The 18401-nt window shown below is 47.3% G+C and overlaps 1 pseudogene; it reads right to left on the bottom strand.

Moving 5' to 3' along the window:
• Positions 1-11390: 11390 nt before the first annotated feature.
• On the bottom strand, positions 11391-18090 carry LOC137589698 (probable E3 ubiquitin-protein ligase makorin-1; annotated as a pseudogene).
• Between the last annotated feature and the right edge of the window lie 311 nt (positions 18091-18401).

Raw genomic sequence — 18401 nt, 5'->3', positions numbered from 1 at the left:
CCACAAGACATACACTACACTAACAGACACATGCAGCACTAACAGGACTTATATACTAAACTATAACTAAAATATAAACAGTATAAAATTTAAAAATATTACAGTATTAAAATATAAACAGTATAAAATAAAATCTAAACAGTATAAAATTGAATTAAAATATAAAACAGTATAAAAAATAAAAAAATAAATAATTTATATATATATATATATATATATATATATATATATATATACAACAGTATAAAATTAAATTTAAATTAAATTAAATTAAATCCATATTCAACCCCGTGCTGACCTCGCCACCTCCCCCCCGCTCCTCCTGAGAGAGTCATTGTACCCCCTGATGGCACGGGGCAGGAAGGAGGACCTCAGCCTCTCTGTGGAGGCGCTGTGTGACAGCAGTCTGCCGCTGAAGGTGCTTCTCTGCTGGGAGAAGGTGGTGTGTAGGGGGGGGCTGGTGTTGTTCATGATAGCCTTAATTTTAGACATGGTCCTGCTCTCCAGAAGCGTCTCCACAGAGTCCAGGCTCAGCCCGACCACTGAGCCCGCTCTGCGGATGAGTCTGTTCAGACGGTCCATATCTCTTTTCCTGGCCCCCCCACCCCAACACACAATGGCGTATGACAGCACACTGGAGACTACGGACTGATAGAACATGAAAAGGAGCTTAGGACAGATGTTGAAGGAGGCCAGCCTCCTCAGGAAGTACATCCTGCTCTGCCCCTTCTTGTACACACAGTTGGAGTTGAGTGACCAGTCCAGTCTGCTGTCTAGCTGCAGTCCCAGGTACTGATAGTTTTCTACCACCTCCACCTCACTGCCTTTGATGATCACCGGCTGTGGAGAGGGAGGTGCCCGCCGGAAATCCAGAACCATCTCCTTTGTCTTGGAGACGTTTAGCTGGAGCTGGTTCTGTTGGCACCACTCCACGAAGTCAGCCACCAATGCCCTGTACCCCCCCTCATCACCCTCCCGGATACATGCCACTATCGCGGTGTCATCGGAGTACTTCTGTATGTGGCATGTATCCGAGTTGTGCTTGAAGTCTGATGTGTAGAGGGTGAAGAGAATGGGGGATAGAACGGTCCCCTGTGGCGCCCCCGTGCTGCTGGTCACCATAGAAGACAAACAGTCCCCCATACGGACGTACTGGGGTCTGTCCGTTAGGTAGTCCGTAATCCAGCTCACGAGGTAGGGGTCCACAGCCATGGAGGTCAGTTTATCCTGCAGGAGCCGGGGCTGGATGGTGTTGAAGGCTTGAAGGCATTCACACTAAATAAACAGGAGACATATAAACACGCTGTTCTGGGATCAGAAAATGGTCTCGTCAGACCTTCAGTCAGATTTACAGACCATTTGTTCAATCTGTCAACTGTTTAATTTGGGTATTTGGCTGGAATTTAGTTAACCTTTATTTTGGCAAGCTTGCATACCATTTTACCCCAGGTATCTGATCTTCACTCGGCGGCCGTCATTTTGTGAACCACTGTCTCCACAGATGTACCGTATTTATTCGAGTATAACGCGCAAAATTTTCTACCTAAAAAAGAACTCAAAGTTTGGGTGCGCGTTATAAACAAGGGCTGGGGTGACACGCTTAGATGTATTAGTATACAGTATTATTTGCGCAATGACTTATTTGTCGAAGATATAGCTGACCAAAATCGCAAAACATTGAATGCAACCACATCTCTCGACCCACAAAACGTACATGGTCGATTTTTAGTAACAGTATCCAAATCATTTGCGTGGGCGATCTAAAATAAATACTGGTAATTCATGATGGCTCATGCGCATCACTCCTGCAGAGGCGAGGCGTATCTAAGGAAATGGTATTCAATAATCAAATGCGTCATCAGCAGACCTTGTCGGATGGTGTCATTTCCGAGAATTCTTATTATAATAATCCACCTTTAATAGTCCACACAATGGGGAAATTATGTTTTCCTCTCCAGTTTTTTGTACATGCATATATATATGTGTTAGTCAGCACACACACACAAACATTGTATACAGGCCCCTGAACACAACACACACTAGGGGCCTGTAGGCATGCAGTTAATGACGAGTACAGGGAGGTGGAGGGACGGGTCGCAGCTTCGGGGGTGCGCCCCAATGAGCAGCTTGTGGGGGGGACGGCGCCTTGCTCAAGGGTGCCTTGGCAGTGAGCTGACACCTCCAACTGTCAGCTCACACTCCGAAGATGTCTGGCTGGAGCAGGAATCGAACCGCCGATGGCTGGGCGCTGTCTGGTCCCAAGACGTCCGCTCTACCGCTGAGCCACTGCCGCCCGCTGTGACGTATGATATTTGATTATTGAATAGCATTTTCTTAGCTACGCCTTGTCTCTTCATTTCCTTTCCTCGCCTCGGCCACACTGAAACGTGAGTTACCGGTAAGCATTGCTGGTGTATCTGATGATGAATCGGACTTTGAAGGATTTTAAATGCCTGTAAATATTGTTAATTTTATTTCGGTATTGTGTTCATAGTTTACGTTGTCAATAATGATTTTTATCATGGACGCATGTGTTTAACAATGTTTGGCACTTACAATGCTTTGTCTGAGCCGAGAAAAAGTGAAACAAAATTTTATACCGATTTTTTAATCGAAAATTAGGGATGCGCGTTATACACGTGTGCGCGTTATACTCGAATAAATACGGTAGCAGTTCTGAGCAGTCAGTGGTTCTACCAGTTTAACCCTATCTAAACTAGTTTTACCTTTTGCTTAAGCCTTTCAAACATCACACTCTGTTCCTGACCATTCGCTCCATTCATTTTACACAATCCCTATTTATCACATTCACAAATTCGCCTTCCATTTCATACAATACAACACAATATTCAATTAACCCATTAAAAATGAGAGGTCAAGTATCTACTCTGGGTCCTCCAGCAGCGATGCCTCCAGCTGCTCTGTTAAAATCGCAGACAAAGACGACACTCGTCTAGCCATCGTACTTGCTCCAAGCTGGACATCGGAGATGACATCACGACCATGTTTCCCATCTTTGAATCATTATTTAGCGACAAGCATCATAGCTTCTGTAAAAACCTCACCATCTGAAAGTGGTTTATTGTTCTTTATCAAAAAACGGGCAGCTCTAGACGAAGCTTCGATTGCGTTCTGGGATTTTTTGACCGGCTTTGTGAAAAAAGTCTGTTGTTTGTCTGAAGCTGCCTTTAACCCACTGACTTTCTCAGTACATAAAGTGCTGCTGGGTGGGTAGTTCACAGTCATGTTTTTGTGGCATGTTTGGAAATGCCTCTCCACGTTGTGCCGCTTTGGTACTGCAACAGTCATCCCACAAAAAAGACACAAACATTTCTCTTTGAATGACGTAAAAAAAGAAATCTTCCCAGTTACTCTGAAAATACGATGTCCTTTTGTGTTTTCTTCCATGGTTTTTGGGCAAAAGCACAAGCAGGCTAACTCCTCATATCACCTGGTCAGTGTGTCAGGCGTAGACGCACGAATGACCTTCGACTTGGAGAGAGGCGAGTTTGATATCAAGTATTTTATTTGAATGTTTTAACTTAATAAAATATCATTTTAGAATGCTGAATAATTAAGTTGCGATATCATTAATGTGTTAATTAATGTTAATATTTTTAGACCACGCCTCGCGGGCGCCACAAGGGGTGCTCGGGGGCGCACGGTCGCTCGCAGGAACAGCGTTGGTGACCTCTGGTTTAGAACCTCCAGACGTCATGTGAGCGCAGCAACGTCATGAGGAGCTCAGAGGTGATGAAGCTGGACCTGAGAGGGTTCCTTCTGACCGCACCAACCTTCTGACCGTCTCATTGGTCCTTTCATCGTGAGACCTACGGACGTTGGTGGACACAGGAGGGAGTGACAAAAGAGGAGCGACATAGGAAGGAGTTACACAAGAGGGAGTTACACAGGAGGGAGTGACAAAGGAGGAGCGACATAGGAAGGAGTTACACAAGAGGGAGTTACACAGGAGGGAGTGACTGTGTGTCGGCTGCTCTGACCTGATCCAGGAAACAACGTACAAACATTAGATAATAAAAGTCACACCCGTCTGTGGTGCTACAGCTGAAGCATGTGTGTGTGTGTGTGTGTGTGTGTGTGTGTGTGTGTGTGTGCTGTGAGGATCAGGAGGTGGTCTTCTGGTGTCGACCCGGTGACACGAGTGGACCGTCACCCGAACATCAGTTTAACGTGAACACGTGTTCCTCCTGATCCTGGACAGGGTGGGGCCACCTCCATTTAAACATCACTATTGGTCACATGTCACAGTGAATCAGTACTTATCACCACAGCAGACAGCTGCTAGCTGCTGTTAGCGACCTGAGCAGCTAGCGGTCCAATGAGTCCTGTTGCTGTGGCTTATGTTTGCTCTGGAGGGTTCTGTTGGGTTTTTCTGTCTATTAAAGGGCTTTGAAATGTCTCTTGATGTGATTAAGAGCTATATAAATAAAAGTTGGTTGAGTCTGACTCAGGAGGCGGAGCCAGAGGAGGGTGAGGAGGAGGAGTATGTAGAGTGGAGGATGAAGACGAGTGTCTGTCAGTGGGACGATGAGCTAATGAAGCAACAGCCACTGGGCTGTTGACCCACTGGGATCCAGGTCTGATGGGTCGAGGAGGGAGGCGGGAGGAGTCGGCAGCGTCTGGAGGCTCGGCCGCTCCTCGCTCTTGGGTGGTTTGTAGTGTTCAAACCTGAGGACACACAAGTTACCATGTTATAACAGAAAGGTAGGGTGATAGAAATCCATTACCCCCCATACATATCAACAAAAAGTTGGGTGATACCCACCATAATACCACCATATATATATATATATATATATAAAAATATGTCCCTCTCACCCTTGTGGGGTGGTATCTGTGTGTCATCCTCAAGCTCGGGTCCTCTACCAGAGGCCTGGGAGTCTGAGGGTTCTGCGCAGTATCTTAGCTGTTCCTAGGACTGCGCTCTTCTGGACTGAGGCTTCAGATGTTGTTCCAGGAATCTGCTGGAGCCACTCTTCCAGTTTGGGGGTCACTGCCCCAAGTGCTCCTACTACCACGGGGACCACATTAACCTTAACCTTCCACATCTGTTCCAGCTGTTCTTTCAACCCTTGATATTTCTCAATCTTTTCGTGTTCCTTCTTCCTGATGTTGGCATCAGCTGGAATCGCCACATCTATCACCACTGCTCTCTTCTGCTCTTTGTCCATCACCACAATGTCCGGTTTGTTAGCCAGTAGCTGTTTGTCGGTCTGGAAGCTGAAGTCCCACAGGATCTTAGCCTTGCCGTTCTCAACCACCTTCGGTGGTATGTCCCATTGGGATTTGGGTACTTCTAGTCCATACCGGGTACAGATGTTCCTGTACACTATCACAGCTACTTGGTTGTGCCTTTCCATGTATGCTGAGCTGGCGAGCATCTTACACCCTGCTACCACATGCTGGACTGACTCTGGGGCTTCTTTACATAGCCTGCACCTTGGGTCAGATCTACTGTGGTAGATATTGGCCTCTATTGCCCTTGTACTTAGGGCCTGTTCTTGTGCTGCCATGATCAGTGCCTCTGTGCTGTCTGTCAGTCCAGCTTTATTCAGCCATTGGTAGGTCTTCTTGATATCAGCCACTTCCTCTATCTGACGGTGGTACATGCCGTGTAGGGGCTTGTCCCTCCATGTTGTCTCCTCCTCCTCCTCTTCCTCCTCAGGTTTCTGCTGTCTAAGGCATTCACTGAGCAGTTCATCTGTTGGGGCCATCTTCCTGATGTACTCTTGGATTTTTGATGTCTCATCCTGGACAGTGGCCCTGATGCTCACTAGTCCTCGGCCTCCCTCTTTCCGCTTAGTGTACAGCCTCAGGATGCTGGACTTGGGGTGAAACCCTCCATGCATGGTGAGGAGCTTTCTAGTCTTGATATCTGTGGCTTCTATCTCCTCCTTTGGCCAGCTTATGATCCCAGCGGGGTATCTGATGACCGGCAGTGCATACATGTTGATGGCTCGGACCTTGTTCTTGCCGTTCAGCTGACTTCTCAGGACTTGCCTTACTCTCTGGAGGTATTTGGCTGTGGATGACTTCCTTGCGGCCTCCTCATGGTTGCCATTAGCCTGTGGGATTCCAAGGTATTTGTAGCTGTCCTTGATGTCTTCTATCCTGCCCCCTGGTAGGTTGACCACTTCAGTTCTGATCATCTTGCCTCTCCTTGATACCATCCGGCCACATTTGTCTAATCCGAATGACATCCCTATGTCGTCCCTGTAGATCCTGGTGGTGTGGATCAGTGAGTCAATTTCTCGCTCATTCCTGGCATACAGCTTGATGTCATCCATGTAGAGGAGATGGCTGATTGTTGTCCCGCTTCGGAATTGGTATCCGTAGCCACTCTTTGTGATGATGTGACTGAGGGGGTTCAGGCCTATGCAGAACAGCAGTGGTGATAGTGCATCCCCTTGGTATATGCCGCACTTGATGTTAACTTGGGTAATTGGCTTGGAGTTAGTCTCCAGGGTTGTCTTCCACTTCCCCATTGAGTTCTTGATGAAGGCTCTTAGTGTCCTGTTGATCTTATACAGTTCCAGACATTCCAGTATCCACGTGTGTGGCATTGAGTCGTAGGCTTTCTGGTAGTCAATCCAGGCGGTGCACAAGTTGGTCTGCCTATTCTTACAGTCTCTGTGTACTGCTCTGTCCACCAGTAGCTGGTGCTTGGCTCCCCTGGTGTTACTACCAATTCCTTTCTGTGTCCCACTCATGTATTGATCCATGTGCCTACTCATCTTAGCCGCCATGATGCCTGACAGGAGCTTCCATGTTGTACTGAGACAGGTTATTGGCCGGTAGTTGGATGGGGTAGATTCCTTCTGTGGGTCTTTCATGATCAGGACTGTCCTGCCTTCAGTCAACCATTCTGGGTGCGTCCCATCCCTTAGCAGCTGGTTCATCTGTGCTGCTAGATGCTCATGGAGTGCTGTCAGCTTCTTTAGCCAGTATGTATGGATCATATCGGGGCCCGGTGCTGACCAACTCTTCATCTTTGACACTCTTTCTTGGATGTCTGCCATTGAGATGGTTACTGGTTCTTGTTCTGGGAGGCAGCTGTGGTCAGTCCTTAGGTCCACTAGCCACTGGGCATCGGTGTTGTGTGATGCTACTCTTTCCCATATGCCCTTCCAGTATTTCTCCACCTCAGCTCTTGGTGGGTCTGGCCGAATGCTATTTCCCTGCCACTGAGAGTACACCTTTGCTGGTTGAGTGGAGAAGGTCTTGTTTATTCTCCTGGCCTCAATCTCCTTGGTGTATCGCTTCAGTCGGGTAGCCAGAGCTGTTAGTCTCTGTTTGGCAGTTTCGAGTGCTTCAGGTATGGAGAGCTTGCTGTATTTCCTGGGTGCCCCTTTATTCACCATGTTCCCCTTCTGTAGCTCGGCTAGCTGGCTGACTTCTCTCCGTGTTGCCTTTATCTTGGCCTCTAACCGTCTCTTCCATGGAGGGTATTGTTTGTTATGCCCTGTGTTGATCTTGTATCGCAGCATCTCGAGGATTACTGTTGCTGTACTGTGGATCAGCTTGTTGGTCTCAGTTATGTTGCCTGTGGGGATGGTTCTTATTGCAGCATTCACATCTTCTAGCAGATCCTCTGAAGGTACTTGACAACTTAGCTTCGGTATTTGACGGAGGCTCCAGGTTTCCATTTGGGTCACGATCTTCCTTCGTAGGTCAGCAGCTCTTGTATTGAGGCTGTCTATGTCTCTTGGGGCTTGGTACCCAATCACGGATTGTGGGGGGGGTGATATCCCCCCGCTGACCTGGCGTCCTGGCTCCCCCTTGCCGTAGCATTGTTGTTGTATTTCATCGATCTCTAGTTGTGACAGCAGTTTTCGGTTACGGATGTTGGAACACTGGGCTAACAGCTGTTTCTTTGTTAGCCTTGATTGTGGGTTTCGAAGCATCCATTGGTCCCACATCCGCCCCATATATCCCCTCTCTCTGGGATTACCTGTGTAGTAGCACTCCAACAACTCCGTATTCTCCGCCCTTGTCCATGTGTGTCTTGTTCCAGTAGCCCATTTCTCATCAGATTGCCCTGGTTCCCTAGCATCTGACGCGGACCTTGTTAACCCGGGCGACGTCCGAGCCGGTATGACTCTGTCATTATTGTGTTCACTCATGTTTGAGGTAGGCTCGTATAGCATTAAGGGTCTTGCCTAAGGACCCTCACTGGATAGTGCCCGCCATGTCTGGGGTTTGAAGCCACGCCCACGCCCTCCTGCATTCCAGACCACGCCCCTTTCCGCATTTCACGTTGACTGGATAGTGTTTGTCCCGACCAGGATTCGAACCCACAACCTCCTGCATTCAAGTCAGTTGACTTAACCACTGTACTATCCAGCTGTATCAAATATATATATATATATATATATAGCTGTATCAAATATATATATATATATATATATATAGGCAATGTGATAGGCAATATATATATATATATATATATATACCACCATAGTGCCCTCATGGTCTCTCAGGAGACCATGAGGGCACTATGGTGGTCATGGATGACATCCTGATATTCTGCAAGGACAGGGAGGACCACGACAAGAATCTTCGCAAAGTGCTAGAAACCATCAGAGCGTCTGGACTGAAGTAAGTGCCAGTTCACTAAAACTGAGATCCTGTGCTTCAGTCATGTGATAGGCAAAGAGGGCATCAGGCCGGATACGAGCAAGGTCAGAGCGATAACAGAGCTACCGAGTCCCACCAACCTGACAGAGCTACGGCAGACCATTGGGATGATCAACTCTTTGGGGAAATTCCTCCCTGACCTGTCATCAGTCATGCACCCCATCAACAGCCTCCTGAAAAAGGACATGGCCAGGGTTTGGGGAGACGAACAGGAGCAAGCATTCAAGGAGGTAAAGCAAATGCTGACCTCTGCGCCAGTGCTGGCGTTCTACGACGCCAACAAACCAACCGTGGTGAGCGCCGATGCCAGCAACTTCGGCCTGGGAGCTGCGCTGCTACAGGAGCAGGGAGACGGCCTCAGACCTGTGGCATTCTGTTCCAGGACGTTGACCGAGACTGAGTGACGCTATTCCCAGATCGAGAAAGAGTGCCTCGCCAGCGTATGGGCATGTGAGCTATTGTGTGATCTCTGCACTCTATTTATGCTATTAGGTTTTGTTGTGTTTGTCTATACTGTCGTGTTTATATGTCTCTTGTGTTTATTTAGTGTGAATGCTGTGTTGTCTAACGGTGACAGCTGTATTCTCTTGCATTGTTGTATTATGTATGCTATATGAGTGTACGTGTACTTAACATAGGTAAATAATTTCCCTGTAGGATTATTAGAGTATTCTTTATTCATTGAAGTCTTAAAACAACTTTTAAGAAAAGAGGGAAATTGCAAAAAATAGAAGATGATTTGAAATTCACTCGGGGTGTGATCCAGACCTGTGTTTCCTTCAAATTGTGTAGAAAACAACAGAACACACCCCTGTCCTGTGTGTGGCATTCTGGTTGGTGAGAGACGGGCCCACCCGTGGCGACCGGAGCCCATGGACAAGGACAACAATTTTACCCGGGATAGGGAGGCATGTTATTTTGAAAACATGGGTAACATTCCATTCAGGAACATGCCAATTCAAAGTAGAGAGGAAAATTTCACCAGTGGGCCTTCAGCTCAGGTTCGAGAAATGTTAAAGCAACGACAAAATAAGCCATCAGCCACAAATGTCGCAGCTAGTCCAGCTAGTCAACAAGCTCTGTGGCATTTAAAAAGAGGGAGTATTAAAAACTGAAGAGGATGGAGAAACAGATGATGCACGTCAAATTTTGTATGAATTAAAAACGGCAATAATAGCGAGAGAGAGGAAAGACAGAAGAGATAGAGAGAGTGGAGCATGAGATGTAGAGACTGAGAAAGGAACTACAAGAAGTCAGAAAAGGAAGGGAAGCGGAAGTTCTAAGTGAGAGAGAGAGAGAGGATATCAGCAATCCCTGATGGAAGGTCATGAGAGTGATAGAAAATATATAAAGAAGACAGTGGAGGATGTTGAAGAAAGAGCAAAGTAGGGAAAAATGAGACAGAAATGTTGCCACTTCGACGACAAACACCAAAATAAATTTACTGATTTAGAAACTGACTTATGAAAAATACAGTTGCAATTCGCTCAAGCTCAACTGCAAAACTAACAAGACTAAAACCAAGACACAAAGGACTCCTTGTCCCAAACTGGGTAGGAAGATGTGCACTTGTGTGTCTCATTTCTCCCATACAGATTTACAATGTGTTCAAGGATGAGGTGAGGACATGGTCACACCTGAGCTCATACACCACGATGTTGGAGGACAGTCCAGTCTACACAGTAGACAGTAGACAGTAGACATTAGTATCCCATGTGAAGTTCCAGATAAAGTATAAATTGACAAATCACATTGCAGGTGAGAATGGATGGTACATTGAGTCAGCAGCACACCTTCGTGACACAGGGGAGGAAGATGATACCCTGCCACACACGCGCAGTGGTAAGACTTATCATCAGATGCCCCTGAGAATTGATTATTAAGATAATTTGAGAGATTATCTTCTTTTCCCTTCGGCTTTTCCCCTCAATTGCCTCCATCTAACCCTGTCTTTCGCATCCTCTTCTCTCACATCAACTATCTTCATGTCCTCTTTCACTAATAACTTGAGAGATTATAAACCATTTATTTACTGATTTCAAAGGCATGGCTAAAATATTACCCCCCCTGTCTCAAGGAGCGGATCAACAGATTGAACACATGTTAGCCATAACCTCAGGCCAAAATTTAGCAGTAGGAGATGTGTTGCAGTTGTTAGATACTGCACTCACCCCTATGAAAGTTTCAGCTGTCAGAACCGCAGCGGGTCTGAGTGGTGTACCGCAGTCAATGTTAACATCAGACAGCATATCATTGATGGGCTTCTCGGGGAAACCACAAGAGAGACCATTCGGTCCATTTGCCAGAGCCTTGTTTAACGTGCTGAGAGACGAGTTTCCAATACCCAATGGGAACACCTCTACCTCATTCCCATGTGATGGTAAGGAGGAACAACTGCCTGGCCAAATGGTCAGCAGCAACAGGAGTTCATCCCACCAGCAATGAGGTAACTGAGACACTGTTTAGAACAGCTCTCTTGAATGGATTGCCACCTCCACTCAACACAGACATCCAACACATGCAGACACAATTACTTAAATTACAATTAGCTGAGGCTAGGGCCAAGGTAAATGACAAGAAGGTCAAGAAAAACTCTAACCACGCTGGCAGTGTTTTGTGGCAGGGTCGTGGTGGCTGGTCTTGGGCTAAAGGAGGACGAGGAAGAGGTGAAAGCTATGGCGGCAGCAGATTATACTCAGTTAATCAGCCTGGATGTTTCATATGTTGTGATCTTAATCATTGGAGTCGTTGTCGAAGGAGTCTGTGCTCTCCTGCTCCTCAAAGATGTTCCACAGCGGAGTCCTGGAGTTCTCCTGGACACACACACACACACAAACATACACACACACATCAGCCTTCATCCAGTGATGCAGGTTTGCAAAAATCAGACTGCAAATGTCTCCAAACGATGGTTTCCACTGATCAGTGCTTCCACTCAGCCAGCAGAGGGCGCTGCTGTGGAGATGCTGCTGTTCTTGGCAGACCTTCAACAGAACCAGTGGACTGGTGGCCCCTTACCCTGTTCCTGTCATTGGATCCAGGCTGTCGGCGCGGGGGCTGGGCCTCCAATAGTCGTCCACCAGGAAAGGCGTGTTTATAGAAGCAGATGGCGCCAAAGGGACATGTGCCACGCCCCTCATCAAAGTACCGACACGGCTTGTTCCTGAAGGAGACCGAGAAGACTGTCAGGGATTCAGACACATCAGACAACACCGCCCACTCCACAGCCCAGATGTTCTCCTGCTGATCTACTAGTATAGCCCCACCCATTTGTGTAGCCCCACCCCTTACCCGTTTCTGGCCTGGCCCACTTACCGCATGCCGTCCTTGTATTTCTGGATGAGCTTCTGCTTGTCGTCCTCATCTTCCACCCAGAACTCACTCGGGATGACAAAGTTGGATGTTATTCCACACTTGGGGCAGCAACTGGAAATAAGTAGAAAAATGGTTTTACCATCTGAAACAGGGAACGTTCAGGAAGAAGCTCCTCTGAAGGAGATTAAAAACAGTCTCAGGAGATGTTTGGTGAGAAAACGTGAATTAAAAAATGTTTCTGGTTGGTTTACAGACGATTAATCAATGTGATGGAACACTTATCGCTACAACCTAACATTTTTGATGCTTTCATGAAGAAGAAAGATGAATAAATATTTGTTATCCAAAGCTGTTAAAGTCGATCCACTGGACGTTAAGAAAGTTCTTGAAGACGTTTCATCTCTCATCCAAGAGACTTGTTCAGTTCTGAAGGTGGCTGGTGTTGTCCAGCTTATTAACCCTGTGGGGTGTGGTCAGTGCTATGCAAATTCAGACGACCGTCGTTGAAACCCGTCTGGCCCCTCAACAATTGTTGGGTGTGTCAAAGGGGGGTCGTTGAAATTCAAGTTTCACCTTTGTATACTAATGACCCTCATTAGTATACAAAGGTGAAACACAAATTTCAACGACCCCCCACCCCACTACCCATCACACACTGACGACTCACTTGGTGATATCGCACATGGCCCTCCTCCACGTCCTGATGCACTTCAGGCAGTAGCAGTGGCTGCAGTTGACCAGGATGCCGAAGCGCCGCTCACTGGGGTTGGCCTTCTCCAACACCACTTCAATGCACATACGACACATCATGTACTCGCTGCGCTGGATGGCGAACGAGAGCTCCATGTCCTTCTCGTGGGCCTCCATGCACGCCTGTGGACAGGTGCAGGAAGTGTGTGTATGTTACCACCATGTCAAAGGAGTGTGTGACAGCTCGTGTAGTGTGTCAGCAGGTCGTTACCTTGGTGTGCTCTGAGCGCTGACTGATGTCGGTGGGGTGGAGCACCTGGAGCTCACACATGTTACAAACGTCGCCATGGAGATAGGCACAGTTGATTCCATAGCGGCACTTTCCAATGGCGGCGTAGAAACAAAGCTGCTTCCTCAGCTCCTTGTTCTCAGGATCAGCTGCAGACGACCCACAACATCAAAACATCAAAATACTGTTACCATGGTACCCACACGCCTACAACCTGATCGGACTACAGTTTCCTTCAACTGTTTGTAATCTCAGATGACACAAGTTCACAGTTGTCCACTTGCTTGTCAATGGGTGAACAAAACAACAGTTTTACCAAATACCAAAATGAACAACAGCCCAACCCCCACCTTAGAAAATATCCGCAGCCCTAAGTCTCCTCACAAGAGGAAGTAGGTGGGATCTAGTGCTTCTCCCCAACACACCACGCGGATCACTCACCCCGTCCACAGTACGGCTGTCCTGAAACAAAATCGGCCGCGTTGAACCAGTCTTGAACCCATGAGCCGGGTGTTGACCCACTGGGATCCAGGTCTGATGGGTCCAGCAGGGAAGTGGGGGGAGGCATCAGTGTCTGGGGGGTCGGCCGCTCCTCGCTTTTGGGTAGTTTGTAGTGTTCAAACCTGAGGACACACAAGTTACCATGTTATAACAGGAAGGTTGGGAGATAGAAACCCATTAGTCCCCCACACATATCAACAGAAAGTTGGGTGATAGAAACCCACCGTATTCCCCCCACCCCTCACATATAAACAAAAGGTAAGGGGATGGAAACCCATTACCCTCCCTACATACAAACAGAACAGAGAAAAAACATCAACCGTTTTACCAAAAGAGCCTAAAAGAGCTACATAGATCTGAAACTGCTGCTCCACACCACTGGTGTCAGGGTCAGTATGAACACAAAGCATTTTGGGATTTTTAATTAACTCATTGACTGCCAGACACTTTCAGCGCGGACAGCTCCCCAGTGCCAGAGATTTTGAGCATTTTCACTGAAGTTTGAAGGCCCACCAAATATTCATTTTTTAGGCTACATAAATATTCCACATATCACCCGAAACTTTAGACTGTCTTCTTTCATCAGAAAAAAAAATTTTGTTTCTAGCATCTATGTGTGTTTAGTTATTGCCCGTAGAACACAGGGTGGTTTCAGCAAAAACAGCTGATTTTGACCAGAAAACGGAGATAATGACGTTTTACTGCAGAGAAGCAAATTCAAGCAAAACTCCAACATCAAACTTCTGAAAATACTTTTACTTATTGAAACAATGCAAACAACATTAGAAAAAACATTTTTGATGAACAAATGATTTTATAACAATTTTGAAAATTAGACAAAACATAACAAAGTACATTCATCTCACTGTCAACTGTCAGAACCATTTACAGGTGAGTGTGTGTGGGTGTAATCAATTATATTTCTTTTGAGTGTGATAAACAGTGAAGCATTCTCCTGCATGCAGGGGAATACGACAGGCCTTGCACCACATCCTGGTCTCACTCCTCCCACCCCTTCTAGCACACACCCGACATTTCCTTGAGGGATGTGCTTTCTTTGTGGTGGCCCTCAAACGTTCCAGCTTGTGCCTGGACATCAGGCCATCGAGTCTGCCTTCTGGGTCTCTGTTTCTGACTGACCTGGTTTGCAGCACGTCTTCGACCTCCATCTCCTCGCCTTCCTCATGTGACACGTACCCCTTTTCAGTCCAGGACCTGGCAATATCCTTCATGAAATCAAGGTGCGATTTCTTGATCCCTGGGTTCCTGGACCTGAACAACACATAGGCATTGTACACACAAATCTGGAACAAATAGGCGACAAACTTTTTTGTCCAGTTTTGAGTTTTCCTGATGAAGGGGTAGTACGCAATGTTCTGGTCTAGTTTGTCCACCCCATTCATGCAGGAATTGTACTGAACCACACACTCCGGTTTGAGCTGTGCCACTTTTTCCCGCTGACCCTTCTGCCACACCTCCACCCTCTGCATCCTGTCGTTGTGGCAGGTTGTAATCATTCTCACCAGGCGCTTGTCCTGCCAGGCCAAGACCAGTACCCGGCCGTTGTGTCGCACCACCTTCCCCTCCTCACCCAAGTCTGTCTTTGACGGCTCCCTGATGATCTGTGGTTCGCCACGGTTTTTCCTGAGGGTTCCACAAACATTGGTCTTTTTTTTACACAACTGCTCACACAGTTTTACGGAATTATAAAAATTGTCCATGAATATTGTGTACCCCTGCTCGGTCAGGCGGTCAAGGAGGGAGAACACAATGTCTGGGAGTGTGCTCGGCTGGCCAACATAAGGCAACATATTGTAACAATAGCCAGTCCGCGAGTCACACAAAATATAAGATTTTATGCCATATTTGACTGGCTTCTGAGGGTTGTAAACCCTGAAGTTCAGGCGTCCACGCCACTGCAACATCCCCTCATCAATGCAAATGTTTTCATAGGGCTGATACAGCTCTTTGAATTTGGAAATAATTGAATCAAGGACAGGACGCACTTTATAAAGTTTATCTCCAGCATCCTGTGAGGCATTGTCATTGAAGTGGAGAAACTTCCCAATTAGCTGGAACCTGTTGCGTGGCATGGTGTTGTTGAAGTATGGAATGGCTTCCATTGGATCCTCACTCCAGTACATGCTGACGCTGGGCTTCTTTATGTAGCCGGTGAGGAACGTAAGACCCAAGTACTTTTTGAGCTCTGGAACGTTCACCGGTTTCCACACCCTCTCTCTGGAGTGTGGCAGAGCTTCAGGATGTGACAGTATAAACTGCCGTGCATACAGGTTGGTCTGAGACACAATGTGACCCAGCAGCTCGTCAGTCAGAAACAGCTGCATGAAGTCAACCGGCTGGTCTGAATCCAGGTCTGCTGCCGCATTCTGGGGACCAGGGGTTGCCACGAATGGGAATTTAGTGGGTTCCCAGCCATCATGACTCCAAACACCTGCATCCACCTCCAGTGATTGGCGTCTCCTCGCACCTCTCCCTCTAGCAGGTGCACGTCCTCTACTCGTGTTAGGGACTGTAAAATATAGAAATATACAATTTTACACTATATATATATATGCATGCTTGAAATAAGTGGGATATCATTTTACACAACATATATATATATTATATACACACATGCCTGAAATAAGTACCATTCTACAAAACACACACACACACACACACACATATTATACATATATACACACACTTGCCTGAAATAAGTACCATTCTACAAAACACACACACACACACACACACACATATTATACATATATACACACACTTGCCTGAAATAAGTACCATTCTACACAAAAGAGTAATACATTCATGGATGGGGAACAACTTATGCGGGATGGAGGGCCGACACGTGATTTTTACATCATGTAACAAAGTAGCAAAATAGTTACCTTTGCCCCTCAGATCCTCCGTGGGCTCCCCCAGGTCTGGGGAGGACTCCCTGCTGCTTTCTGACGGAATCCAGTCAGATGACGAGTCCGGGTCCGGTTCTGAGTCAGAACTGTCACCGGACAGACGCAGCGGAGAACTCTCCGCAGCGGCGCTCCCACGTGGGACGCCGCCGAACTGCGGGGGGGCCCCGCTACAACCCGCCACGCTTTCCTCGCCTCCGATCCGGTCTTCAACCTCCTTGGGTGCATCTCCTGCCCCCCGATCCTTACCGCTGTCGCTCATTTTCACAGCAGCTACACTGCCAGACAAGCTCTGTGCCAGTGTGAGCTGCTTGAACCTGCCTCCTCCACACGCTTTCGCCTTGCGCTTCGCCATTTTGCTCTCCACTACTGCCCCTACACCGACGCTTCTTCGTCGTTTTATCTGGTGATCTAGGGTGTGAAACACTGCCCCCGACCGGAATAAATGGAATACAAGGCTGAAAATCACACAGAATGTGCGAAACGCTTTGATCTAACGTTCCCTATAAAAAACGCCTAAGACGAAATATGACGTCTTTGGCACTCAACGTTTGGATTCTATAAGACGAAATATGACGTCTTTGGCACTCTGTGAGTTAATGGTGAGAACATTTTAGAAACCTTTCCCCGCTTCACCTTAAATTCTTTGCCCAGTGCTCCTCGTCTTGGTTCTCATACCATTTAGTTATAAGAAGTCAGGACCAAACATATCCATGAGCACAGGAGACAGTGCTGGGATGAGAAAGATTACTCTAAAAATCTTCCAGCAATAACACAACAATAGAGTCAGTACTAACAGTGTGAAGATGCTACTGCTAACTGCTAACCCATCTGTTCCAAAAGACACTTCAATGAATGAGCAGGATGCTAAGACTCATAGGAAACACACTCTGATCTGTTGAGCCTAAGCAGTCTGGATTGGACTTCATCCTCCTACATAAAGATGTCCATGACTCCAAATTAAAGCACTGAGTCAGAGTAAAGTGTGTGGAGTCCTCCAGGTAAAGGCAGGTCAAGAAGAGCAAAGCATAATGAGGAGAACTTACTTCAGGCTGGTTGAAGACATGTCTGCAGGTCTCAGTCATCCACGTCAGGACTCCAGTTGTGACTCACTGCGACTGAGTCCAGACACTTATAGTCCTGCTGGGGCAGGAACTCGCCCCCACAAACCCCCAACACAATGAGGGTTGTTAGAAGTCCTTCCCACTCAGGTGGGCCGTTGTCCCACCCACCACTTTTTCACCAGAGGAGCTAACATCCTGGACAATGTTGACACGACACATAAAGATGCCTATAAAGCCCGTGCTCTCCCCCACCTTGGGGCATCAGACCACACCACTGTTATGCTAACGCCGGCATACAGACCGCTCGTCAGAGTCGTCAGACCTGTGAAAAGGCAGATACGGGTGTGGCCTGATGGGTCGTCAGAGGCACTCCAAAACTGCTTCTCCACCACAGACTGGAGCGTATCCAAAGATGCAGCCACCCACAACAACACCACAGACCTCCAGGAGTACATGGAGACCGTCACTGCATACATTAGGAAATGCATGGATGATGTCACGGTCACCAGAACCTTCTCAGAGGTGGGGACGAGGTGGGCCTGAGGACAGCGAGAGCCAACCTGTCACGAGGCATACGAGTGTCCAAGAGACAGTACTCCAGGAGGATCGCCACCCACTTCAGCGACAGCAGAGACACCAGGAACATGTGGCGGGAGAATCAGTTCATTATAGACTACAAGCCAACTTTCTCAGTTCTGCGACAGCTCCACCACTCTGCTGAATCAGCTGAATGTCTACTTTGCGTACTTTGTGGCAGACAACAACATCCCGGCACTGAAGACTCCACCCCTTCCTGGCGACCAGGCGTTGACGCTTTCTCAGGACAACTTGATGCAAGTCCTCAGAAGGACCAACGCACGGAAAGCCCAGGTCCTGACAACATTCCTGGTCGTGTCCTGAGAGACTGCTGATGAGGTCACAGGTGTCTTCACAGACATCTTCAACATCTCCCTGAGC

The sequence above is a fragment of the Antennarius striatus genome, chromosome 22 (assembly GCF_040054535.1).
Source record: "Antennarius striatus isolate MH-2024 chromosome 22, ASM4005453v1, whole genome shotgun sequence".
NCBI classification, from domain to species: Eukaryota; Metazoa; Chordata; class Actinopteri; order Lophiiformes; family Antennariidae; genus Antennarius; species Antennarius striatus.
Note: the sequence above shows the minus strand (reverse complement) of the source record. Positions and strands in the feature narration are given on the sequence as shown.